The sequence below is a fragment of the Dermochelys coriacea genome, chromosome 8 (genome assembly GCF_009764565.3).
Source record: "Dermochelys coriacea isolate rDerCor1 chromosome 8, rDerCor1.pri.v4, whole genome shotgun sequence".
NCBI lineage: Eukaryota > Metazoa > Chordata > Testudines > Dermochelyidae > Dermochelys > Dermochelys coriacea.
Window position 1 is genome coordinate 67,372,612 of NC_050075.1, and position 26,850 is coordinate 67,399,461.

General features: G+C 41.0%; 1 protein-coding gene across 10 annotated transcripts in view; it reads right to left on the reverse strand.

Moving 5' to 3' along the window:
• The window catches only part of NTNG1 (netrin G1), a 290,609-nt gene that overhangs the window by 178,323 nt on the left and 85,436 nt on the right, over window positions 1-26,850 (reverse strand). The window lies entirely within an intron of this gene.

Sequence of the window (26,850 nt, forward strand, 5' to 3'; positions counted from 1 at the left end):
GATTGTTTGTTTACCTATGTACATGTTTTATTTGTAAAAATTAGGTTGAAGGAAGTTATTCCCCTGTAATGAGCAGGGAACAAACAGAATGAGGAAGTTAGTGAGAGAAAGTAAGAGGCAGTGGGGTCATCACTATGGAGGCTGAAATCCCTAAGGATGAAGATTAGAGAGAGAGAGAGAGAGAGAGAGAGAGAGAGAGAGAGAGAGAGAGCGTGCGAGTGCGCACACACAATCAAAGTCAAAGAGAAAGAAGGAGGGAGAGGTGCTCAGGAGGTGATATATATCAATGCAATGGAGGGCAAGAAGAAAGAATTGGATACTGGGTATTGTGAAGAAGGAAAAAAGAGTGAGAGGAAGAGGTAGATATTCATACTCACACTGCTCATAAAGGGCCAAATTTTGCCCCCGGTTCAGCTGCAGAGTCCTCAGATGCAGAGGACCTGGTACAATTCTGCTCTGCGGGGAAGAGGAAGTATTTGATTAGTCCAAACAAGGTTCCACACCCACAGCGTGATGCAGAGACAAGGTCCACTGGAGCCTCCGCTGTTTCTTCAAGAAGGCAAGTGTGGAGGCAGAGCTTCGACAGGCCAAGGAAGAAGTGGAGCTGGTAGGTCTACCACTATCCCCCCACCCCCAAGTATCCCCAGGCATTGCTCAGGGCAGAGTGGGTGTGTAGCGGCAGTGGTGGCTTTCCCATCAGCCTCTGCAGAGCTCCCTTCTGTTAGTTTAGCTAGTTGGGTTGATGGACATGGCCATAGTTTGTAAGGTCATTTGAACTTTTCCAAGCTGGAAGACTTTTCACAGGCAGGGTTTTACTTTCATTTCAGCCATTACATTTCTCATATTTTGCAATGAACATAGCTTCAATCTCTTGCAAACTCATTGACTGTTAATGTTTAGCAAGTTTATATACTCATTTAAATTGGTCTTATTTTGCACAATCAAGCACATTACACTTGTTTCAATTTTTTGCTTCAAAGATTGAACATCTGGAGATGTCATACTGAAAATTCCACACAAGTAACTACATGAAATATTGGAAAGAAAATACCGTAACTTGGCCATTCACAGGAATTCATACATACTGGTGATAGCCAGAGGCACAGGAAACCAAAGAATTTTGGTAAAATCAGCAAGTTTTCATCATTTTCAGGGTAGTTTTGTTTAGATTGCTTCTCCATTTCACCTTATTCCTAAATATATCAACTGATATTAATGTAAGGCTCAAGCATTCAAATACAGTAAGATTATTTACAGTGAACAGATTTGGTTGCTGAGTCTTTCTACACTAGCAAAAGAAATTGTTTGTACCAGCAGAGATTGTGACCACACAAAAATGCCATCTTAGGCAGCGTTGCCACCAACACCTCACTCTACCACCCGGAAGCCAGTCTTTAGCTTCAGTCCAGCTGCAGCTGTGCAGTCTACATCACTTTCCAATAATGGCAGCAAGAAAGCTCAGTTATGACAGCTATTGCTGTTCAGTCAGTCCCCTCCCCTAACCCCACCACCCCATTTCTTAAAGAAACATCTTACCTTTCAGCAACTGCTCTGTACAAGGGAGTGATAACATTCTGTGCCCCGTGCCCCAGACATCTCATAGAGCAACTGTTCAGGAAGCCCCTTATTTGTATGTAATGCTCAGTACTCACTATGCCATGCACCTAATCACCAGCACTCACTTTTGTGAGGTCACTAACTCCTGTGCTCACTGCTCTGCTTCTAGTTATGACTAATTTCATTGAATGCCTTTGACCAGGTTGCCTGCTGGTCTTGCTTGGAATCTGGAGCGATGAGGTGATATGATCCAAGAAGAGTTCATATCTACAACATACAGATCTACATCCCACTGTTTCAGTGACTCACTGAGGTGGTAGCACTGAATGCAGTGCGCTCCTGTGCAGACATAAATTAAAGAGGCTGAAAGGGGACAACACATTCTGGTGACACTTCTGTGAGAAGCTGGACTTGATCCTCACAGGCAGGCTATCCAGTGAGGTGACTGCCTACATGAACACGAGATAGGAGGAGCCTGACAAAGAGGAGCAAGGGATACAGCAAGTCACAGGCGTGGGCTGTCTCGGATACTGCAGACTGATCAGCAGAGGAACCCAATGAAGACAGAGCCAAGTTATTGAGAGATGAGGGGTCCTCTTGACACAGTATAAAGGAGTGTTTCATTTTATTTCACAGTGTTTTACTGTGGATATCTGGGGGATGAGGGTGGGTGAAATCAGGTCCCCAGGGCTAGAACCACTGATCACCACTATTATTCGTATTGAAATGGTGGATACTACTGCTAGTAAGAACTTAAGTTTTCTGGCTCTCTAACATGGGCAATGAGAGCACCAATTACTCCCCGGCTGCTTTCCCCCTTGCCTTAAAATGCTGTATTAATCCAGCTAGACATAATGCTCCTTTTGCTGGCAGTTATTTTTCCACCTCTGCTGTGAAACTGAATCCTGGCTGTTGTTACTGTTCCGAGGGAACTGGTGGCCCGTGAGGGTAGATGCGCCATGGATACCCCACTCCCACTGGTCTTCAAACGGTGACCAAACTCTGCCTAGTTTGATAAACAGTATTATCAAATGGACAAAGAGTATTAAAGCCAATTAAACAGGCAAATCTATTTATTGCACTAAAGCCTATATGGGGCATCAATGACACAAGCAACAAATTAATAATCAGTGCAATAAACCCATTACTGCTTATGGGCAAAATCGGGACAGATGCTCTGCATGGATAAAAGTGATCCTGGATTTAAGTTTTCTTCAATATCCCATTGTCAGTCACAGTGGTGATTCTCTCAGCCATTCACTAAGCCAACTTCCAACTCATGCCACTTTTCACTAAGTCACCTTTAAACTGCCATACTCATTCCACTGTGCTAGGGAATCAGCCATGATCATTTATTATTTGACATGTTTGAGTTCAAATTTATTTTGAAGACTGTAAAAAGTAACTCTGTGACAGGAGTGTCAGAGGAATAATCCTCTCTGAAGTTTGTGGGAAGGGCCTGTTATCTTCCATTCAGTTTCCTTGGCTGATATCTAACGAAGAGTTGGTCAGACCCCATTGTAAGGCTCACATTACCCCCCAAAAGTAAAACAAAATATGATTTGCTTGATTTAAGGCCCCATACTATCTTATTAGAGTATAGTTCTATGGTGATAAGAGTTTTGGAAATACAGTAAATACATCTTGCCTTAAAACTGTCAAAGAATTCAGGAAAATGTACATTGAGTTTTCTTGGGGATCGTTCTGGGGCTACACCAAGCAGTGGCCTCTGGAAAGCCCTCTCTCTGAATAGCACAGCTGCAGTACAAATTTGCAACTTTCTGCTGTACTAAACCTTAATATAATCTTAATTTTGCTTTTCTTTGGAGTATGTGCAGTCACAACTGGGTCCCCTGAATATACATGGTCTTGAAGATGCCATCTGAGTGGCCTATCTATTCCTCCAGAGATGTATCCAATGGACGAAGGAAACACAACTTGGATGTTGAAGGATGAGAGCTTCTTTGATCCTCCATTTAAAATGTAGAGAAAGTTCTGTCTGATCCTGGAAGAGAAGAGAATGTGGCTACCGAGGCAGCAGGGCAGTTACCACAGAGACTGCAAAAGGTGAATGAGAGACTGAGACTGCAGTTGGAGCTTGAGGAACAAAGGCTTCAGAGGAAGAAGACAATCAAAGGAACAGGAAATCTGGTGCACAGAATGAATTAAAACGAGCAGAATCCGACGGTCCTTATGCACATTAGGTGGATGGACTTGGAAAGCAATGCATCATCTTAACTGCCGGTTGATTTACGGTTTCTAGGCTACCATGGGAACTGCTTACTGAATACGCAGTCAGGAACTAAAGATGGGTGACAAAAATCACTAGAGGCATTGAAAGACTCTAGATGAAGACCAGGACCTTTTTTTTTTCTTTAAAAACCAGAGGAGACATACAAGAAGTGATAAGAAAGAGGTACTAAAGAATAAATAGCTTGTAAATCAATCCTTTTAACTTTAGCATTGCCTGATTTTTGTGTTTACTTAAAAATCTTAATATTCTTTTTCTTTGATTCCTTACATGGTAATTAAATAAAGGTACTCTTTGAGAATTGCTGAAGGGGTTGTGAGCTAGAAGCATCACATAATGAGTCAGGGGCTTCTATGCAACAGTTGCTTCAGAATTTAAAGAATATTCCTTAATTTGTTTTAACATATATTTAGTTTTGTAAAGGAATTGGAAGTGAACAATGAGTCAGTAGGGGAGCTGAATTACAGTCTGCCATCTTACTTTTATATTAATTTTCCTTCATGGAGACCCTAATCACAGCATTCACTAGGGTTTTGCATATTGTAGGCCTGCTTGTGAACTCTTTAGTAAGGCAAAGATGCCAGTGATTTCAATGGTAGTTTGCATGAGAAAGGATGTAGGAATTGGCCTTTCAGTCACAATATGCTGCATACTGAGAATACTGTGAATTTGCAAGATATGTCTAATTACATCAGACAAATATGATGTGAATGGAATTATGACAATGTAAATCACATTATAAAAAGTACCATGAAAGTGATGGAGTTTTATATCACACATACAATCCATTACATGAATTATAATGGTAATAAAAGTCATTAGGAAACAGAAATTGTGTGCACACTGTAGCTGCTCTTCAAAAGTAGCAGCTTTATGCTTTTTTAAAAACATGAGAGGCTTTGGCTCGTGGTAAAGACTTACAGTGTGATCAGCTGCTACTTTTAGATCCACATTCCCTACCTTTGTCCTTTGGCTTTATTTATGCATTTATCAGTTACACCACTATCAATTGGCCCAAAAAGGTATGCATATCCAAATGATCACGTCTTCCACATATACAGGGATTTTGTCATCACAAATAGTTTAGTTTGACCCTAAATTCAAACCCAAACCCCACTCATGGAATGTCCAACCACTTCACCTGCACTTCCACCTACAATTCTGGTCTCAGAGGTTGTGCCTTTTTCTCAGGGCTTCCTATAGTCCACATCCCCTTCTGAGGGGCTTCATACCACCTTACCAGCGGCTGGTAGAGGAACCCAGGCCCATACTCTACACTGAGTTCCAGTCCAAGGACTCTGGGACAGGCAGTCAAGGTGCACGTCATTTGATTCCTTGCTGCCATCTTCCTGAACTTCTTCCTGCACTTCTTCCTGCCAAGATTTTCTCTGGGCTTTCTCCTTGCCCTGCTGGCTCCAGCCTTCCTAATCCTAACAGGTCCCTTTGCCCTCTATAGGGAGAGTGACTGCAGAGTTCCTCCCTCTCTCCTTGGAGATCCCCTCTGCTCCAAGCTTCCTCTGTTAACAATACCACCCAGCCTCTCCCCAGCTGGGTTTCATCATTAATTACGCATGGCTCACCATCCAGGTGCAACCAGATGGGCTAACTGAGCTCTCTGACTCATGTTACCTCCTCTGCTAATCGGCAGGGGTATACACCCCATCACAGTATCCTTTACAATACAGTCATTAATTGCATGATCACATACAACTCTCTCTGCCTCATTCAGTGTACAGGCTGGATAAGACTGGCAAGGGTGTGAAACAGCCCCTGGTGTAACTTGAAGCAACCCTGTGGGATTCCCACATTGACTACAGATCTGGCAGGATGCCATGTGCTCTGCCCCACATCTTCCCACTCTGGCATGCTTCCTAGGTGGAGAGGAAACAGGCGAACAGAGGGTAGAGAAGTGGCTTTGCTACCTGCATGCCACCTGAGGAATCCCTCTGTGACAGGAAGAAACCTTTGCTGCCTTTTTAAGGCTGCTTTACAGCTACTTCATGCTGCTAAAACAGCACATAGCAGCTAGATTAGGGACTATGGACTGAACCCAGTGACTTCAAAAGACTTACTCCCAGTTTACACAGGAGTAGCCGAGAGCACAGATAAACCATCAGTGGACAGGTTTGTATTGAATGATGCAAGGCTATTCAGTAAATGAAGTAAAGGTCAAGAAATGGGCTTTTGATGAGGCAGAGATCCAACGTTCATTGAAAAACAAAGATAAAAATAAATATTGAACAGCTGCTTTGTTCACTCTGCACTGGCCAAGCGGTGATAGGACATTTTGTTTTTAATAAATATTGATTGGAATAATTCATTGTGGAAAAGACTTTGGAGAGTATGTTGACTTCAAAATATGCTTCAGAAAATTATTCTTAGTTAGAAATAGTCTTTACAGAGTCCCATCAGTTAAAAAAACTGCTTGGAACCACATTCTACATTTTGAAACCCGAACTAGGAACCTCAATAAAGTTGTTAGCTATGGATATGGAGCTAGCTATTGGCTGAATACTAATTATGTGCTTCCCAAGTGTAGCTCTGCAAGCACTATCTGGCAGCCTGATCAAGGGGATCTGTGTTCGAGACAAGGTATATTCTAATTGTGGAAGAAATGTTATTGCTTGTATAGCACGTAGGTCACCAGAACTTCAGTTTAAGCACTTTTTTCCTTGTGAAGTGCAGCATCTAGCCCTAAGAACCTGACAGGTTTAATTATTTAAAACTTAGACTTTTCTAAGGAAAAAACCACGACAAAAATAAGAATCTCGAACTGATAAAACCCTATATTTTCGATGACCTGGCTTAAGCTGCTATTACGTACACAAAATACAATCCAATCTCCTCCACGATTTGTTTTCCAACCTTCAGCCTGATACAAACTAGGACAGCCTCAAACACAGAGTTTATAATGGAAATGTCAGAAGACCCTTAAATATAGCTCTGGTGCCAGACTCTGCTATAAAGAAGAGAAGTATCTACTTTACATTACAGTATTAATCACAGAATCTAGACAGTACAAACAGCAGTTAGGGAAGAACATTCTGAGAATGTTAACACAAGTGAATAATAAATGGTTTAGATCACTTCTTGGCCAAAGCTGGTATTCTATGTTAACAGAGGCAGTATAAAAAAAAAGCCCATACACAGGTATTGAGATTTTCCAACAAACTAGGAGATTTCACAACACACTCATTGCAATTAATGGTATTCCCTCACCCTTTTCCCTGGTTGGCTTCAGCAAGCTCAGCCATTTGCTCTATGGACCTGATCTTGCAACAATGACATCAATGAGAACTTTGCCATCGTCTTAACTGGGCACAAAATCAAGCCTATTTGCTGCCTCATAGCATACTGCCCTAGCCTAGAATTCAGAACTCTTGCTATACCATCCTTTTTCTTCCTCAGGCCTAAGACAACCATGACTGCATCAGAAGACCCACACATACGGTTGCCATCTTTCTAATCACACAAAACTGAACAGCCCCTGCCCCCTTCCTGAGGCCCACCCCCACTCACTCCATCCCTCCACACCACCATTGCTCACTCTTCCCACCCTCACTCACTTTCACCAGGGTGGGGCAGGAGGTTGGGGTGTGTGTGTGGGGAGGGGGGTGAGGGCTCTGGCTCCAGCTGGGGGTGCAAGGTCTGGGAATGAGCGGTTTGGGGTGCAGGAGGGTGCTCTGGGCTGGGGCAGGGGGTTGAGGTGCAGGGAGGTAAGGGCTCCAGCTGGAGGATGGGGGCTTGAGGGGTTTGGGGTAAAGGAGGGGGCTCATGGCTAGGGCAGAGGGTTGGAGTGTGGGAGGGGGTTTGAGGTGCAGGGTCCTGGCAGTGCTTATTGTGGCTGCCAGGTCCCTGAGGTCCCTAGGTGCACGGGCGGCCAGGGAGGCTCTGCACACTTCCCTCATGCCCGCAGGCACTGCCCCCACAGCTCCCACTGGTCACAGTTCCTGACCAATGGGAACTGTGGAGCCGGCGCTGGGGATGGGGACAGCGCACGGAGCCTCCCTCGCCACCCATGCACTGCAGGGTGGGCCGCAGGGACCTGGCCACCGCTTCTGGGATCTGCAGGGAACCTGCCTTCGCTCTGGGCCTTTGCTGCGCCACTGACTGGACTTTTAACAGCCTAGTCAGCGGCGCCGACCAGAGCTGCCAGGGTCCCTTTTTGACCGGGCATTCCAGTCGAAAACCAGACACCTGACAATCCTACCCACTCGCAACAAAAACATTGTTCAGTTATGCAACTGTTTGCCAGCTGTATTTGTATGTCCACACCTACCACAAGCCCTAACCCTGTTTGTATCTGTACATTCTGGACAAATCTGGAGAGCTATCCCATAGTGCCCCAGTATACTCGGCATGTCCAGAGGACATGAACATGGAATTAAGGACACACATCAGTACACAGAGGGATTTCCTATAGCACAGAGAATTGGGAGAAAAGACAGACTGGCCAGCCTGGATAGATAGGCTCAGTTAGGAGGTTCCTTTTACACAGCAAAATAACTGAGTTTCTGTTAGTTACAGAAAAAGAGTCATGTGCCAGCTTTAGTCGTTTACAAGAACTGATGGGGTTACTAACCATGTATTAATTATGCTGTATGTGGATATAAACTATGTTTAGATTCAGCCAAGTTAGTAACTAGAGGCAAATTCAATTAAAAGATACAATGTAGACAAGACCTTAAAGTAAACCTGTCTCATTTTGGGATTGTATCACTGAAATATATTTGCACCGTGCTTTCTACCACGCTGTCCCTTATGCTTGAAGTTCCCTCCTTGAACTAATGTGCAAAGGTACTACTCTCTCCCTCTTTCAAATTCTTCCTCCAGATTCACTTCTGAAGTGATACCCCCAAGAAATCACCCATCTGATGACCGAGAGCTTGAGTGACAGTCATGAATACATATTATTTACTTTTAAAATCTTGTAAATAATGTGGAACTATCATACTGTGCAAATAAATAGTCTATGTAACTGCAAGATCTTATGAGTCTTGCTCTCATCCTGCTGCCCCTTCCCTCCTTTTGCTTGTTACATTCATGGTGCTTGTTTCAAATTAGACTGTAAACTATTTGAGGCAAGGATAGTGTCTTTCTGTGTTTTTGTACAGAGCCTAACACAATGGAGTCCCAAACCCAACCGAGGTCTTCAGTGGTAATACTGAAACTACTACTAAATAATTTATTTTAGCCATGTGAGCCACTATCCGAGGAGGTGAATGTAGGTTATTAAAGGTATGTCTACAATGTTCTTAAACTGTGGGTTGGGTGACCCAAAGTGGGTCACAACATCATTTTAATGGGGTCACCAGGGCTGGAGTTAGATTTGCTGGAGTCTGGGGCTGAAGCCTGAGCCCACTACCTGGGGCCGAAACCCAAGCCCAAGGACTTCAGCCCTGGGTGGCAGGGCTGAGGTTATAGCTCCCCACCGCCTGGGACTGAAGGGCTTTGCTCCCCTCCCTGGCCCTGGCAGGCTCCTGGGGTCCTGTAGTAATTTTTGTTGTCAGAAGGGGGTCATGGTGCAGTGAAGTTTAAGAACTCCTGGTCTACACTATAATCGGGACGTGTGATTGCAGCATGTGTAGGCATACCCGGGCTAGCTTTGGTTTAGCTAGCTCATTAAAATAGCAGTGACATCATTCCAGCAGCATGGGTGGCAGCACAGGGTAGCCACCCGAGTACAGCCCCACATGGGACCCTGGGTACATACTCGGGTGGCTAGTTTGCGCCACTGCCTGTGTGGTTGTAGCAGCTTCACTGCTATTTTTAGCACACTAGCTTGAGTAAAGCTAGCTTGGGTAGGCCTACACATGACTCAATCATTAGCTCCTGATGGAGGTGTAAAAAGGAATGGCATGGGATATTAATAGCCTTTCCTGGTGTCAAGGTTCCTTCCCCACTCTGAACTCTAGGGTACAGATGTGGGGACCTGTATGCAAACCTCCTAAGCTTACTTTTACCAGCTTAGGTTAAAACTTCCCCAAGGTACAAACTATTTTACCTTTTGCCCTTGGACTTTCGCTGCCACCACCAAACGTCTAACCGGGTTTTTTATTAGGAAAGAGCCATTTGGAAACGTCTTTCCCCCCAAAATCCTCACCAAAACCTTGCACCCCCCTTCCTGGGGAAGGTTTGGTAAAAACCTCACCAATTTGCATAGGTGACCACAGTCCCAAACCCTTGGATCTTAAGAACAATGAAAAAGCATTCAGTTTCTTAAAAGAAAAGAAAAGGTAAAAAGAATCACCGCTGTAAAATCAGGATGGTAAATACCTTACAGGGTAATTAGATTCAAAACATAGAGAATCCGTCTAGGCAAAACCTTAAGTTACAAAAAGACACTAAAACAGGAATATCCATTCTATTCAGCACAGAATATTTTCTCAGCCATTTAAAGAAATCATAATCTAATGCATATCTAGCTAGATTACTTACTAAGTTCTAAGACTCCATTCCTGTTCTGTCCCCGGCAAAAGCATCACCCAGACAAACCAAGACCCTTTGCCCCCCCCCCCAGCTTTGAAAGCATCTTGTCTCCTCAATGGTCATTGTGATCAGGTGCCAGCGAGGTTATCTTAGCTTCTTAAACCTTTACAGGTGAAAGGGTTTTTCCTCTGGCCAGGAGGGATTTTAAAGGTGTTTACCCTTCCCTTTATATTTATGACACCTCGTTAATTGTATTTTGTGTACTTTCTTAAAGAACATATACCAAGTAACTAAACCTGCTTCCGTTCACTAGAGACATATCACTCACAAAGATCATTTTCTGTGTTTAATACCTTAGGATGACAGAGCTCATATAATGCTGCCATTAATGAAAACACACAACATACTGCAGACAGAACAGTGAAACCTGTTAGCTCCTCCTTTTTGAAAACCAGCTTTCTGAATCGAACATTGAGAGAGAAAGCTAAGTATAAGGCAAATTAGTTAGCAAGATTTAGAAGGAGAGAAGAAAGCGCTATGAAAGTTATCTGGGCTACTGTGTTTCTTAACAGCTGTGTTATTTAATAGAATGAATAACATTCTTAACATGCTACTGCTTCAGACTACTGAACGGTGAAAAAACCTGCAGATACTATCAAATTATACACAACCATTACAGCTGTACAGGTCTCTGCATCTGAACTTTATAACCTTATACAAATAGAAACCAGACAATAATTGCAATCTAATTACAAGTATTGACTATATATGGAATTATGCTTCAATTAAATAAACTTTTAAAATTGCAATAAGCAATTTAATACCTTTCATTGAAAAGCAGAGATCTATATTTTACTATTGAAGGACCAATGGCACATCATTTTTGGAGGCATTTAAGGTAAGTGTAAGACAAAATATAGAGCAGCAAACAATGGAGACTTTTATTCCCACATGAATGCTGTTAATATAATAAAAAATTAGCAATCTTGAGAATTCTCCTACATCCTCTGCCTGGAAATTGAAACAACCAAAATGAGATGCAAATCAGTGCCTTTATCTAATGAATAATGCAAATGAAGGCTCTTCTTAAGGCAAGCCAGTCTGCAGGAATCCTGCCTTACCTCACATTTCTTGTGGATTTAAGCACCATGTGTCACAAGAAATTAGAGAAAGGAATTGCCAAGTAATGACAAAGCCTTGGAGCCTCAAGTCAGTACAGACAGCAAGGTACATTAAGATGCATGGTACAGCGAGGGAGAGACCTGACATCTCATTAAAATGAAAATGTTGCTATTTTTTCTTCACCTAGTTAATGGAGTTGTATGACACTGTAATCTGCGATTATTTGTGCAGCTATTACTTAGAAGCATCCTCCACAACACGTCCAAGATGGGAACTCAAGAACTTTATAAAACCTTTTCTCCCCCCACCCCCTCAACAACCACTAGTGCTATTTTACCTCTCTGATTCAAGTCAACTGCATCAGCATTTTTTCAGCAGTGCCATACAGCACATTGCATGTATCCATTTGTCACAAGCTTTGCCATAACTTTGTTTTAGCATCAAATATTAACTTCCAAAAATAAACTCGTGTCAACAACCCTACAGCCATACAGTCCTTAAAAAACTCACTCACTCTTTATACAATCATAAGTTATTTTCCCTGAATGAAGTATTCAGCACAAACTTCATTACTCTCATCGGAAAGCAGTCCTGGACCTGCACACACAATTTCTTACATGGAGTAATCACATCTTTCATGGTACACATATTATTTTGCTCGCCAGCTTTTTGTCCTTGAATTAGATGCCAAGATTGGGAATCTGCAGATCTTACTTTAGTCAGAGAGTGTCCTCTAAGATGGCACAAACTGAAGGTCCTACCAAAGTACGATAAAGGTAGATTTGACATAATGGAGTCATTCACTTCCAAAATAATTACCCATCTAGGACAGGGTGGAAAAAGTGCAGCCCAAATATGGAATGTACATGTAAAGGAGCTAAGCTGGGGCTCGACCCTCTCCGGGGTGGCAGGGAACCACACCGGCTCGCTCCACACAGTTAACTTTGGGGAATTTGTCCGGCCACCGGAGTCTCCCTCGGCAGCCCTTGTGGTAACTGGACTGAACACCGTAGGTCCGGGCCCTGAGTCAGAACAGGGCACCCAATAGTCAGTAGCTCAGGCCCTCAGGCAGGGGCTGAGCAAATACTCCAGTGTTAATAGGATCAGGCCCTGGGTCAGGGCAGGGGAACAAACAGTCAATAGCTCAGGCCCTCAGGCAGGGGCTGAACAACACAACATGTGTGAATTATCCCAGGCCTCCAAGGACCTGGAAGAGGGGGAGACTGCCACCCAGGAGTTGGGTGGCAGGGGGGACGCAGGCTCTCCCACTCTACTGCGTCCCAGCCCGGGACCCTAGCAGTGGCAAATGACCCGCTGCTGGGTCAGTGGGGATCCTGACCGCAACACATTGACATGGGTTCTGGCAGAGTTACAGCCAGACTAGGGTCAACTGTCCCCGGGCTACTTCCTAACTCCCCTCCTTCTGGTACCTGGGTCCCGGCAGTGGTCTCCGGGGGGTCCAGCACCAGGGGTTCCTCGGGGCAGTGGACAAGCGGCCGGCCTGGTAACTCCCCTGAATAGCTGGCGCAGGGCAGGTCCAGCAACTCCCCTGGATAGCTGGCGCAGGGCCAGTCTTGGTGTGGACCTGGGGCTGTGGGGTTTTCCCAGTCGCAGGCCAGACTGGCTATGTCGGGCCTCCCCGGCGGCTGGTCCTCTAGTGAGCTCTGAGGGCCCGCCTTTATACTTCCAGGTTGTGCCTTTCCACTTCTGGGTCGCTGCCTGACTCTCTGAGGGGCGGGCTCAGAGCTTCCTGGCTCCACCCACTCTGGTGTGGCGGGGAGCCACACCGCCTCGCTACAGTACGCCTTGGAGTTCTACAGTGCAGCTGCTCCCTGTCCTCATCTTAAAGAGAGGAATGGGATATGCAGAGTCTACAGGGTCCTGCATGCCATAGTCCATATTAATTTGAATAGCTTTCTGCTTGTGTAGAGATGGAACATTGCATGCACGGACTCTTTGTGTCTGCACTGATCTATTAAATATGAGGTTGGTTGCAATTTGTCCCATTTTATTTAACATGCTGCTCTTGGCAAATTGCCAATGTGTTTTTTGTGTCAAACTATGAATGCGTCTGACCTACCATCACTGGACTGATGTTGTGTGGACTTTCAATAATATCACAAGCAGAAGACACAGGAAATGGTTTTATTTCAGTATTGCTGATTGCCAGCATTTCAATGGATGCAAAAACAAACAGAAAAAAAAAATCCATCTGCTCATTTGAAAAGATAATAATACCACTAAGTCCAGAATCACAAGGCCAAGAACACAGAGTTAACTAAACCACTGACCTCTGAAGTGCCAGGGTTGATGAAGTTTATCACTCACATGACATGACCTTGGTGCCATGTTACTTTTGTTCTGCTCACAAGTTTGCAAACTAATTGGAGACAAATCAGTATTTTGGCTTCAGTAAACCATAAAAAGGTGAATCTATATAAGGAACAAAAAAAATGAGATTAGAAAGATTTTAACATGAGTCCTTTATGGGTCTGAGGAAAAAAGAAACCCCTTTATTACAAGCTGGCAAAGACATCATTGCTGAAAAAGTGTCTTAAAGCTTATTTTCTATTTATAGTTGCACTTCAGTTCATCTTTTGGATTTGTGCTAGAAAGGATGCAAAAGCATTTGAACTATTATTACTAAATTATTATGATTTTTAAAATTATTTTCTTTTAGTGTTCCCTTTGTTATAAAAACAAAGCCATTTTTATTGTACACCACTGCTGAAAATTTCACATAGCTTAAAATAAAAAGGTCAAATTCTGAGCTGATTTACACCCGTTTCAATCCCATTGAAGTCAGAAGGGGATGCCTGGGCTATAAGTCAGATAATTTGGCCCAGTAACTTAAAAACATTAGTGAAAATGTGACTAGTAATCAATATGGCATTGTCACTCTCTTAAATTATGTGCACACTGAGACTTGCCTCACAGGTTCTGCTCCTGCCAGCAGTAATCATGCCAGGAATGTATACAGAGCTTAGGTTTCCAAAAGCTAGAACAGTCACAACTAACAGGCTATATGGGAAGAAAGCTTTTGCTAAACCAGACTAAGCAGTTGATTTGAAGTGGGGAGACAATTAAAGCATGGCATTTCTGAAAGAGTAATAAAAATGTCACTACAAGTGATTGATTTGTTACAAGTCCTTGGCTTCCTACTGGCACTCCAACAAGATTTGGTGCTAAATCAGTTCTAAAGGATTATTAGTATCATATGTTATTTTCACAAACTCAAAGAATTCAGCATCATTTCATAAATCAACTGCAAGTTAAAATTAGATTTCCTTACAATTTCAGTTGTCATGTTATATCACATTCATACACACACAAACACGCACACAGATAGACTGCAGTATATTTGTAAATTTTGTGTGACTCAAACCGAGAAGAATAAATTTTAAAATGATTTCTTAAAAATAATTTTAAAAAACCCTATTCTGACAAAGGGCTCTGTTCTATGGCTGCAGCTGCCCATGGGAGTTCCAGAGCCAGGAGACACTATAGGAAAGGACTCTAATTTTTTTGTTCACCTACAGTCCCTGCACATTATTTGTAAAGTGGTTTCTGATATTCTGGGTTGTGTTATGTGTCTTTATTTACAGCACTACTTTTTCTGTGAAAAGCATTCTGAACCAAGGGGAAGAAGACTCTATAAAGGAATAAATAATAGCAACAACCATATAAGACCACCGTTTGGAGACCTCTGAAATACAATATTTAGGCATCGGGAAATACTATAAGTCAAGAAGGTATTTCAGGCTTAACTATGAATTTCTTTGCTATTAAGTATTTATGAGCTGGATTGTGTCCTCCAACTGAGTTTCCTTGAGACAAAACTGGCAGAATTTTTTTAGTTATCCTGCACATAAGACAAGTGGGGGGATTTGACTTCCCATGGAGATGAGAGAGCATGCCTACAAACTCTTTGAAATCCGTAGTGAAAAATGTAGCTCTCAATCCCACTGTTCTGAAGGCTATAATATACACATTGATGGCATGCACCCTCCAGCAGTACAGCTTGCTTAGGAGCTGTGTTCCCATTGGATCCCCTACCTGTACTTGCGCCCTGTATCCCTGCAGTGGGAATAGAATGCAGGGAACAGGCTATGGCAGAAGGATCAACATTAATCTGTGCACTGCTGTCATGAGGTTTGGGCATGCAGGCTAACTTATCACCAAGCTCCCCTGTATCAGTGCTTTACCACTCCTGACAGGAAATGGAGACCAAAAACCTCTAAGGCTATCTGCCTAGGAAGAGAGCTATCTAGTACTCAACTCCCAAAGCAAAAAATTGGCAACTAAACTTTCTCAGCAATTTACTGTAGACCTGAACATCTTCTCAGCAAAGTAGTCTGCAGATTTATAAGATGCTGCTAAACATCTAGGTTGTTATTTTATCTTTTTCTAAAAATATGTTTTAGTGCTTATGAAAGGTTTCATACATATGGCATTGATAACCTAAGCCCAAAGTTGATCCAAAGTAAAATTAGCAATACCAACAGTTTTCCCAACGCCGCCCATGCAGTATTTCAATTCTAACCTGTGGGGGAAACCCCTATGGGGTGAAGACTCCCTCACATGCATTCAGTCTTTGGGGCTTCTGCTAAGATGACCAGCAAGGGCACCAATTAGTGACAACTGTGATGGTGGTTTATATGATATGGTCACTAGGACCTGGTCTAAAAACATCAAACCTGATTTCAAGTAGGCTACCAAATTTTTGATACTACTCTTTTGGGCAGAACCCAAACTAGTAATCTACTTGATGAGATCCTTTAAATCAGTAGTTCTCAACCAGGGGTATGAGGCCCCATAGGGGGCCTCTAAGTAGGGCAAGCATTAGACTCACTGGGACCCAGGGCAGAAAGCTGAAGCCCCACCACATGGGGCTGAAGCCCAGGTCCTGAGCCCTGCCACCCGGAGCTGAAGCCTGAACAATGTAGCTTCATGGGAGCCCTGTGGCATGGGTCCCCAGGCAATTGCCCTACTTGCTACCCACTAACACTGACTCTGGCTTTTATATGCAGAAAATCAGTTATTGTGGCACAGGTGGGCCATGAAGTTTTTATAGCACGTTGGGGGGACCTCAGAAAGAAAAAGGTTGAGAACCTCTGCTTTAAATGAGGTTTCAGAAGGAAGTGCCCGAGTGGAAGAACAAGACTCTGGAAAAATTGTATTAGCGTACTCTACCTACGTTGTATTACTCTGAAAGTGGGATTGAGAAAAAGGAACAAAAATGTCAGAGTTTTCTGTTGGACTCAGTGCTGCCTTGCTGTTCACTGATGTATGTCTGATATTATGCACTAATTTTATCATCCCAAATTCACCTTTTAGCACTACTTGGCACTTGCCAAGATAAAACCACGAGTATGATATTTGCTCCAAATTCTTCATCAGATTAGTGTTGATTAGAAGAGTCAAATATTGCCTATTTAAAACCCTAAACTTTGTGGGCCTTTCCATATACTTTTGGTGCACAGCATGTTTACTTCCTCTGAGTGTGTGTACAGGGAAGGTGGCTGCTTCACATATGGCATTCTGAGAGAGATCTCATAATACAAGTCACATTTCAGTGCACACTTCTATCATATTGCCACTGAAGTGTTTGACCTTAAGATTTAAGTACCTGCCACTGGTCGACAACCCGAGTCTGCAGGGACATAGACTTCTGAGGGTCTTTCCAGCTGGTGGAAGATTATGTTGTCCAATAGAGAGAGGGAAGAGGATAAGGAGGGAGAAATCCTTTGGTAGTGGCTTCTTCTCAAACTAATGTGTAGTAGAAAAAAATCTCAGATCTAGAATCCACAATGTACAGTCAGGGGGGCACAGGTAATATCATTGCATTCTTTAAAGCATCTCCAGCTTTCTGTCTTTTGTATTCTTTGCAAGGACAGTTTTCTTCAATCTTCATCACTTTGAAGAGCATACTATTTTAGTGAGGCCAAACGAAGAACTCGTGAAGGGCTGGTACCCAGGGAAGAATGCAGAGACAGATTGTATCAGGCTTGAATCTCAACAGAAGCAGCAGATGTACAGGGACAGACCCTCTGCTGATGTAAGTTAGCACAGCTCCATTCAAGTCAATGGAGCTATGCCAATTTACACCAGCTGAGAATCTGACCCACAGTGTCTGAGAACACTACACAGAGAACCAACCAAACAGTAGCATATTTGCGAGAGCTAGCTGGCTATGTTCCTATGCTGCAGCTCAGCAAAACTGGTACTAGTTCAGACAGCAAAGGTCTGAGTCCTTTGCTGGCACCAAAACCAAAGCATATGGGAATGATCTCACTCCAAACTTACGAGTTTTCATTCTCTGCCTTTTGCCAAAGGGGGACTTTGTTCAGTTCCCTGAAACAGTGCAAGAGAGAAAAGGAAATGTGTGGATGGTTAAAAAATTTGGATATGAAAAATACCGAGCATTTTCACACATCAGTAACTTAGCCATTATTCTAATGTTAAAAAGGACACTGTTTACATTATTAATAGTCAACAAAATTATGCTAAAAATGCAACTGTTTTTTAATTTTAAAAAAGTATTCTGATTTACTCCTGTTCTGAGACCTATTTCTAAACCCATGAAAATTGGGGCTGATAAAGGATGAGCTCAGAGACACTTAAATATTATACAGTGTCACAATTAATGATGACATAATTATAGAGAAAAATTGGGAGATTATTCATTAATAGGTTCTTCTGTTCTTGTTAGTTATTTATAAACGATATATTTTAATATCCAGACTGTGATGTGTGTGACATTTTTGTTTGCAGTGTTGATCCCAGGATAAGAGAGAGACATTGTAGGTGAGGTTATATATTTTACTGGATCAATGGTGGAAGAGACCAGCTTTTGAACTTCACAGAGCTCTTCTTCAGGTCTGGGTCTAACCCACCTTGTCTTTCTCAGCTGTGTGACATGGCACTTTCCAGTTAAAAATTGTTAAAATATGCTATCTGAGCATTCTTACTTGCCCTAGAAGTGCAGTAAATGTATCAAAGAACAAAACATATCTCAGTAATAAAATCTTGTCCAGCCACTGGAGACTTTGACCCTTGCTTTCAAGGGTTCTGTAGGTGAGGAAATCCGAAAACAAAACAAACAGATTTAATATACTGGAAAAAATGCTTTTTAGTGAAAGTACTCATGACACAGAACGTAAATACACAGAAAGCTTATTACCAATTGTGCTTTTACCTAAAATAAATTAGAAGTCATTGATTGAGATTTCCAAAGCAATCTAGGGGATTTAGACACATCTTCATTACACAACTGACATATGCCAGTAGATTTTTGGATCAGGCCATCAATGGGAGTCTTTCCATTTACTTCAGTCAGTGTTGGTTCAGGTCCTTAAATGGTGCAAATTAATTTAATGAAGGATATGTTTCCAAGGAGGAGATTTTCAATGCTAACAGCTATTTGTGGCTTTGAAAATCTCCCTCTAGAATTATACCGTCATAGAGTTTAAAGACAGAGGGAACCTCCAGTTTCCAGTCTGACCTGCTCATCACAGGCCACTAAACACCCAATTACCCCTGCATTGACTCAGGTAACATGAATTAAACTAGAGTATTACAGCCTCAGGAGACTAAGCTAGTGTGTGCCAGAGTCCTCTACAGACCACTTACAAAATCCCAACTACTTACTTTTAAAGATAAAGTATAGATCATGCTTTACCCTTAAACATCTTTTCCCATTGGAAAAAATGAGGACCGACCATTTTTTAAAGAATCAAAATCAATGTGTCACCAATAAAGTTCTAAGCTTCTAAATCATCTTCCCCAAAACCCAAGCTTTTGTCCCAGCTTCAAATGACAAGTATTCCTATGTACTTCCGGACCTTATTCTTGCTGATGGTAGTGAATATGGATATCAACAAAAGCACAACATTTTCATCCTGGTTTCTTGAAAATATAAAATTTGAGATGTCCAAACTGAAGAATGAATGGGTGTGGGCACAAAGCTTGTACGTAGCCCCTATTATTTTCAAGAGCTACTTTTATTTCATCAACATCTAAATGAGGAAAAAATTGGCCTTTCTAGTGAATAATGAGCTTCCCAGATTTTTAGACAGGGAAAGTGTAGTGTACTGTTTAAATTTTGTTTAATGGCACTGGAAATTTGAACATATTCCTGCATATGAGTCACCTTGTTAGAGTTTCTCCCAGATATTTCTTCAGGCTATCCCTACAGCATTGTTTCTCCTTGCTAGATCCATCTGGGCAATGAAGCTGAGGGGCCTACCAGACTTTGCAGGGCTCAGATAAAAATAGAGGTAGAAAATGGAACATATAGTAAGAACTGTTTTAGTAGTTACAAGAATCACATTCTGTACTTTTTGGTTATACACAGGGTGCTTTTTAAAAGATATCTTTTAAAAAAAGTTGTTTGCTATTTAGTTGGTTTTTTTTTGCAATCATTTGTAAATGTCATCCATAATTGGCTCTGTTTCTAGTTTTCACTGGAGGAGATTGCCTTATGAGCAGGTATAGATGGCAAAAATCAAATTGATGAGTTACAGTGATGGCTCTTGACAGTTTTACAGATAAAAATGTACCAAGCACTGGAAAGACACTGTATTTACACATCAGAAAATGCTCTTCTTATCATAACACTGTCCCCTTTTAAAGGCTTTACAATTACTTGGCAGTAAAAATTCTCTCTGGTCTGGAACTTGACAAAATGTCTCAACTAGGGAATTGTTTTTTTACTTAGAGTAAACAATTAAAATTCACTTCAGCTCGTTTCTCTTTTTATTTATAAATTCCATGTAGAAAAAACTGTCTAAAGAATTAAATGATGAGAAACAAACATTCTATGGAAAAGAGAACATGGAAAACACCACGGCACTGATCTTCTAAACACTTACACATGGGTAGACCTACTGAATTCAGTGGAACTACTTGCATGCATAAGAATTTGCATGGTGAAAATGCAAGGCCTTTCCAATATCCAACAGAGTGTTCACTGTGAAGAAACTGGACTGGATGAGGGAGAGGAGCAATATAAAAATAAAACAAAAATCATGAAATCATTGGCTTCACAGGTCAAAAATATTATTAAAATACACTCATAGACTACTATCCATAACCACACTCAGACCTACATATCCAAATGGTGTCACTGTTGTGGATATATTAAACTGCAAAAGAAAAATTTATACAAAATCAAACTGTGCATAAATATAGATCTGTGGACATTGCCTCATCAGGCAAATTAGCTCAGAGGATTGTGTTGCACTTCTCAGTCTATCGAGACTAAATTTTTAAGTACAAAGGCCCCTTTGCCTCATCAATCGAAGAACATAGTAGCATCGAGGGCTATTATCAATTTTTCAGAGTAGAATATTATAGCCTCTGCACTGATAGAGGAAATGTCTGGCTTAATAATTTAAATATGTGGAGCCTGCTTTTGGCTACTTGCAAGACATCTGGAAATACACGCACTTATTTTCACATGCAGGACATTTCAGTCTCTATAAAACAGTTTCTATCTTGCATCACAATAGAAACAATGAAGGTGTAGTGGCACTAACTCGGAGGAAAACTTAACAGCACCTACAGTCTCACTATTTCCTACTCCCCTTAAGCAAGACCATATAATGAATTTTTTTCTCCATATGGAGTAAGGGATAACTCACTTAAATGGTTTCAAACACAACCTTTAAACTGCCAGCAGGGGATGCTAGTGCTTCCATGCATTTCATCCTCTCTGCTCTGTTCCATGAAGCAAAGGGAATGAGATGGTTCTTAGGCTCTGATCCTAGAAATACTTAGACACATGTATAACTTCTCACATGAACAGCCCCATTTAACGCTATGGGACTATTCATGTGAATAAAGGTATGTATATGGTTACGTGTTTTCAGGAGTGAATGTATGGAACCTTGGTCTATGCATTGGACTGGTCACTTTATGACTAAAAAGAAAAAAAAATAAAAAACCAAAGTGTTAATAAATGTTAATATTTGGAAACTGTCTTATGTCATCTTAAAAGTGAAACCATATGAACATCCTACTATGGTTCAGTGTAACAGTAACAGTTCTTTTGACTTTGTACAGGACTTGAAGAACTCACAGATGCCGGATGAGTTCAGTAGGTATTGTAATCCAGGAATGGGCTTTTATAGCACAAGCTCTTCAAGGCTGGCAATGGAATAATGTCAGAAAGCAAGTATTGTCTTGGGTGCAGTTTGGGTTGACCCACTCCTTGCAAAAATAAAGTCTACAGTTTGCTGTGTTCTAGGGCACCTGCACACAGTAGAGGTTCCAAATGATACATCATCATGACACAACGTCATCATATAGTGATGTTACGCCATAATAACATAGCCTCAGACAGTGAGTGTTTGTTGGGACACTACTATACAGATTATACTACTCTATTACAGCAAATCATGTCCTGAGGGGCTCCTTAAAGCTTGGAATCCACAAGCCATTGCCTCGTGATCAACTGTACCTTAGCAGTAGCTGTGCAGGTTGCAGTATATTACTAGTAATGGGTTTATTTATATAAATTTTTTTTAGTAACTGACATTAAGATTTCAGAGTACATTCCTGACACAGTTATATTGACAGTGAGCCACTATAATTCAGCTGTGAATGCCATTGAATCTGTTAAGAATTTTTTTAAATTACTATTTTACTGGGAATACATGTTATTTATTTTAAAACTGATGTTGTGTTTGCACATCCACACCCACCGTGATATATAATGCCCCAGAAGGTAAGAGAGTGCATTCAGAGCTGCACTAGCAACATGTGGGACCATGCATACTGTGATGTCCTGTGTGCAGAAAACTGGGAAGAATGAAAACCAGCCAACATATTGGGAGTGTGTGGGGGGGGGGTCCTGTCCACACAGCAAAGAGAATAATAGTATGCTGATTACAGGAAGACAACTCTGTGCCACATGACAAGGTTGAAATGCTGTTAGCGGCCACACCTAATAACTGAGTTCTAAACACATTGTGTGTGGATGCAAACTACGGGTATATCTTCACTGCATTTGGAGGTGTGACTGCAGCATGTGTAGACATATGCAAGACAGATTTAATGTAGCTAGTGTGAGTACCAACCACAGTGAAGCTGTGGCAGCATGTGTTGTACAAGCCCATCCAGGACCCTAGGTACTTATTTGGGCAGCTAGCCTATGGTAGGGAGACTAGAGGTCCCGATTTTCTAGGGACAGTCCCGATTTTGGTGGCTTTTTCTTACATAGGCACCTATTACCTCCCACTCCCGTCTTGATTTTTCACACTTGCTATCTGGTCACCCTAGCCCACACTGAAGCCTGTGCTGCCATGGTTTCCCGGCTATTGGTACACATGCTAACTCGATTAAAGCTAGCTCAGCTATGTCTACAGGGGCTACTCTCAAACATCTAACTGGAGTGTAGACATACCCTATTTTTGGATTCAGAGTAGCAGCCGTGTTAGTCTGTATTCACAAAAAGAAAAGGAGTACTTGTGGCACCTTAGAGACTAACAAATTTATTAGAGCATAAGCTTTCGTGAGCTACAGCTCACTTCATGCATCCGATGAAGTGAGCTGTAGCTCACGAAAGCTTATGCTCTAATAAATTTGTTAGTCTCTAAGGTGCCACAAGTACTCCTTTCCTATTTTTGGAACCAACCATGCTCATAAGCAGCTACAAAGATGATTGAAAGCTTGTTTGTGTACAGAACCAAACTCTAGTTATAGAAACTAGCTCCCTATAGGTATTTAAGGCAATCTGAGTAAGAATTATGTTGCTTGTCCGATTAAGTCTACCAAAGAAAATCTACATGTCTACCGCTCTCTCTCTAGTAAACTTGTTACGTTACACAGTTGTTTCCAGGTGGTAAGAGTACTAATTTAATTTTCTGCTAATTTTTTCTTATTACTTCTGAATGTCTACATGGGAACACTACAATTCCTTGTCTTGCTCAGATCTACAGTTATTGTGGTAACTATCTACTGGCACTGAAGGGAGTTGTTAGCTACATTCTAATATTCAAAGTTAATTTGACATACTGAAGAAAAACAAAAACCATAGGCATAAACCAACAACATTAAAACACGGTGTCCAGTACATGTTTATGCACTTGGCACATTGTTGCAGTGGCTGCATTGCAATCATTGCAGGAGAGTGCAAACACTGCAAGGGTAGGTTTGATTCAGAAAACTCTGTTTCCACAAATTTAACAAATTGAAAATTCCATTGGCACATTTCTGCTTAGCTTAGGTTTTGTAACAACTTGTTTCTAAAAACTTGTTTTTAAAAAATGTAAATTTGGAACTAAATTCAAATCGACAGATTCTTGTCAATAATTCACAAGTGAGCCTTGAAATGGATTAATAAATGAAATAAATAAATCTGATTTCCCCATAATCCGAGTCTTAAATTTTGATTTATGATGGTATTTTTTCTGCTGCCTTTAGATTGTAAAGGAAACAAGCATCCTGCAGGTTCCACCAAGCCATCTTTTGTTTCTACTGTCATTATATACATTTACTTTTTTTCCTTTTATAAAACTAAAGGAGCACTTCCATACTGGGAGCTGAGAGAGAGGCACACCACCACCTGGAGTTCCTTTGCATGTAAAAGAGTGCCACTGCTGTGTCATCCCTGATGAGGCTGCAATGTGTAGTCCCTGCACTGGCTGGCCAACTCAGGACCTGGCTGTTGGACAAGTGTAAGGTCACATTCTTCTTACCCACTCCAAAATGGCTAGCCACTCTGCTCAGACACTGTCCTCATGCTCAAGTGAATGCAAGAAGAGATATTGTGATTGTCTCCACATGGAGGTGAAAGATGGGACAGGGGTTGGCAAAGGCTTCCTACAATTGCATGGTGCACATAGTGTATTTCCTGATCTTATTATACTATATAATAAAATATTTCTTAAAATAATAGGAAATTCCAAGGCAAAAAAACTTTGTTATCTGAACTTAAAAGTACCCTTACAAACACTGCTAACTTTAATTACTGTAAATTAAATCTAAGCATTAAAAGGTATGAAAAATAGATGGATTAATTCAGGTAATGTAGGTAATGACTGATATACCTTTTACATTTATATAGTCTCTTCAAATGTATGTGTATGAAGATTCACATTAAGCAATCCACTACAGCCTCAACTTTAGCCAAATAAACCCATACAATCTCATGCTTATTAACATAATAGCACTGATGTAACAGAGTAGAATTTGTACCTTAATATTTACAATCAGTAAAAAGAAAAAAGTCTTTTCACAATAACACATCTGCTAGGAATTCTGCTAGGTGGAATTATACTTAATAATGCTTCTATACCACTGCATTAAATTGTTGTACTAGTTATGCTGCATACATAAGAGTGTTTCCCAAAGAAAATCCATTTTCATTGCACATTTTGACTTATAAAAGTTACTTAGAAGAATGATATCTCGTTTTAATTATTTCAGTAAACATAATAATGGCATTGATAACTACACCACAGAGTACTTTATTTTCCCAATTTTTTAGTAATATGAGCCTACTTGTAATTAAAGGCATGCGGCATTAATGATGCTGAAAGTCTCAGAGGGAAACATTTAATGTCCACCTCATAATATTATGCCAGAATTACATGCACAGAAGACTTTTTAATAATCTTTGTTTCTTAATTTAGTTTTGATTGACTATGAAATCCAGAGGAGTACTCTAGGGCTCAAATTTCTACTGTCATCAGCACTTCTGCTCCATAAATTGTACAAACGCAGATGACTTCTTCCGTCTGTAGGCTTCTTTTCAAAGCTTCTGTTTAACCTATCCAGAAAATTAGTTGCAGGCTGCAGATAATTGCAGATAATTTTACCATTTTTAAGCCACTGGAGTGTTGAATTGGGCTGTGACAGCCAAATTTGTCTAAACACAAAGAGCAAATCATATTTTTATGTTGTCATTTCAGCTTTATACGCATGTTCATAACAATCTCAGTTCTGTATGCAAACTACAGCAGCAGCCACTAGGGGTTTCCTAGGTAAGTATCTGAAAGGGGTTTCATTACGAACCAGGGATTAGAAATGGAATTAAAAGTTATATTAATAAGGGTTAGATTCGAGCAAATCAATCGCCTCTCACTAAAGCTAAAGTGGATAGCTGAGTAGGAAGAGAGAAGGAAATATTACACTAGCAAGTTACATTTATTAAAATAAAAATGGTGTCTGTTTGAAGCAGTGTTAGTGGGGATAGATTAGTGGGCAGAGTGCAAGTGGTGCAATCAAAAGGTACAAAACCAATGTAATTGCTTCATGTATGATATCAGCGCAGCGTATGTGATGAGTGTATGTGTCCATGCATACAGCATCCTAAATGTGTGTGTGATTGGACCTGAACACTTTCAAGAGTACTGGGGGTTGAAACTTATGCCATAAGCCATTCAAAAGTTAATTTTCCCAGAATAGACCTGTTTGTCACAGAGTAATAGTGATCTCCATACAGATAATATACAGGCAAACAAATATATTTAGTAGGTTATATCAATTTACAGTAAACTTATTTATAAGAACGCCTTAATTTCCCAGAGCTAAATTATTAGAATTATACAAATTTCTATTGATTTACTGATAACTTCATAATAAAATGAACCATGAATAACATCATATATATGATTTATATTTCAAAACTACATTTTCCTATCAAGGAATAATAGTTTTCAACAGCAATTAGCATTCTACTGAAAGAAAATTTATTTTATATATAATGTAAGAAAAAAGAAATCCTCTACAAGCTGAAAATTTCTTCCAAAATTAAGAATCTCCTAGGATCTGACCTGGAAAACATTTATGCATACAGCTTTACTCAGGTGTAATGTTTTGACACATACATAGTGCCTAGTTCTTCACAGCTGGCACAACTATTTACTAAGTGCAACATTTTCACAATTGGCCTCTAATTTTAGGGACACCAGATGCAGAAAGCCTGACTTAAGACCCTTGGGCATGATTTTTAGAAGAGCTGGGCACCCACAAATCTAATTAAAGTCACAGGAAAATGCAGGTACTGAACACTTCTGAAAAATCAGACTCTAGCTAATGGTGTTTCTTTTAATGCTGCCCATAAATACAGCTGCAAACATTTATGGCTCATGATAACGAAGCATTAAGTAGCAATGCTTAGAGCTGTGCATACTTCCCCGAAAACACTGTCAATGCACCTTCCCCCACCTTAAACATGCAATAGTTTAAGTATTCTAATTGTAGACTTCTACTGGGCAACAATGCCTAATTACACCACATTATGATGGTTTCATGATGTGAACACACTAAAATCAAGCCACCAAACTCTTTTTCACAAATAACCCATGCAAACACACCCAGGTGAAAGGTTAGTGCACTAGAAGCTTGATGTTGCTTTCATTTAAGTCCACTGTAAGTATCACCATTGATTTCAAGTGAAACAGCATTGAGTTCTAACTAAATGAACCACTTATCCTACAGCCTAATGTGTTTTAATGAAGATTGCCTATTTCTTCTTGCTTTGT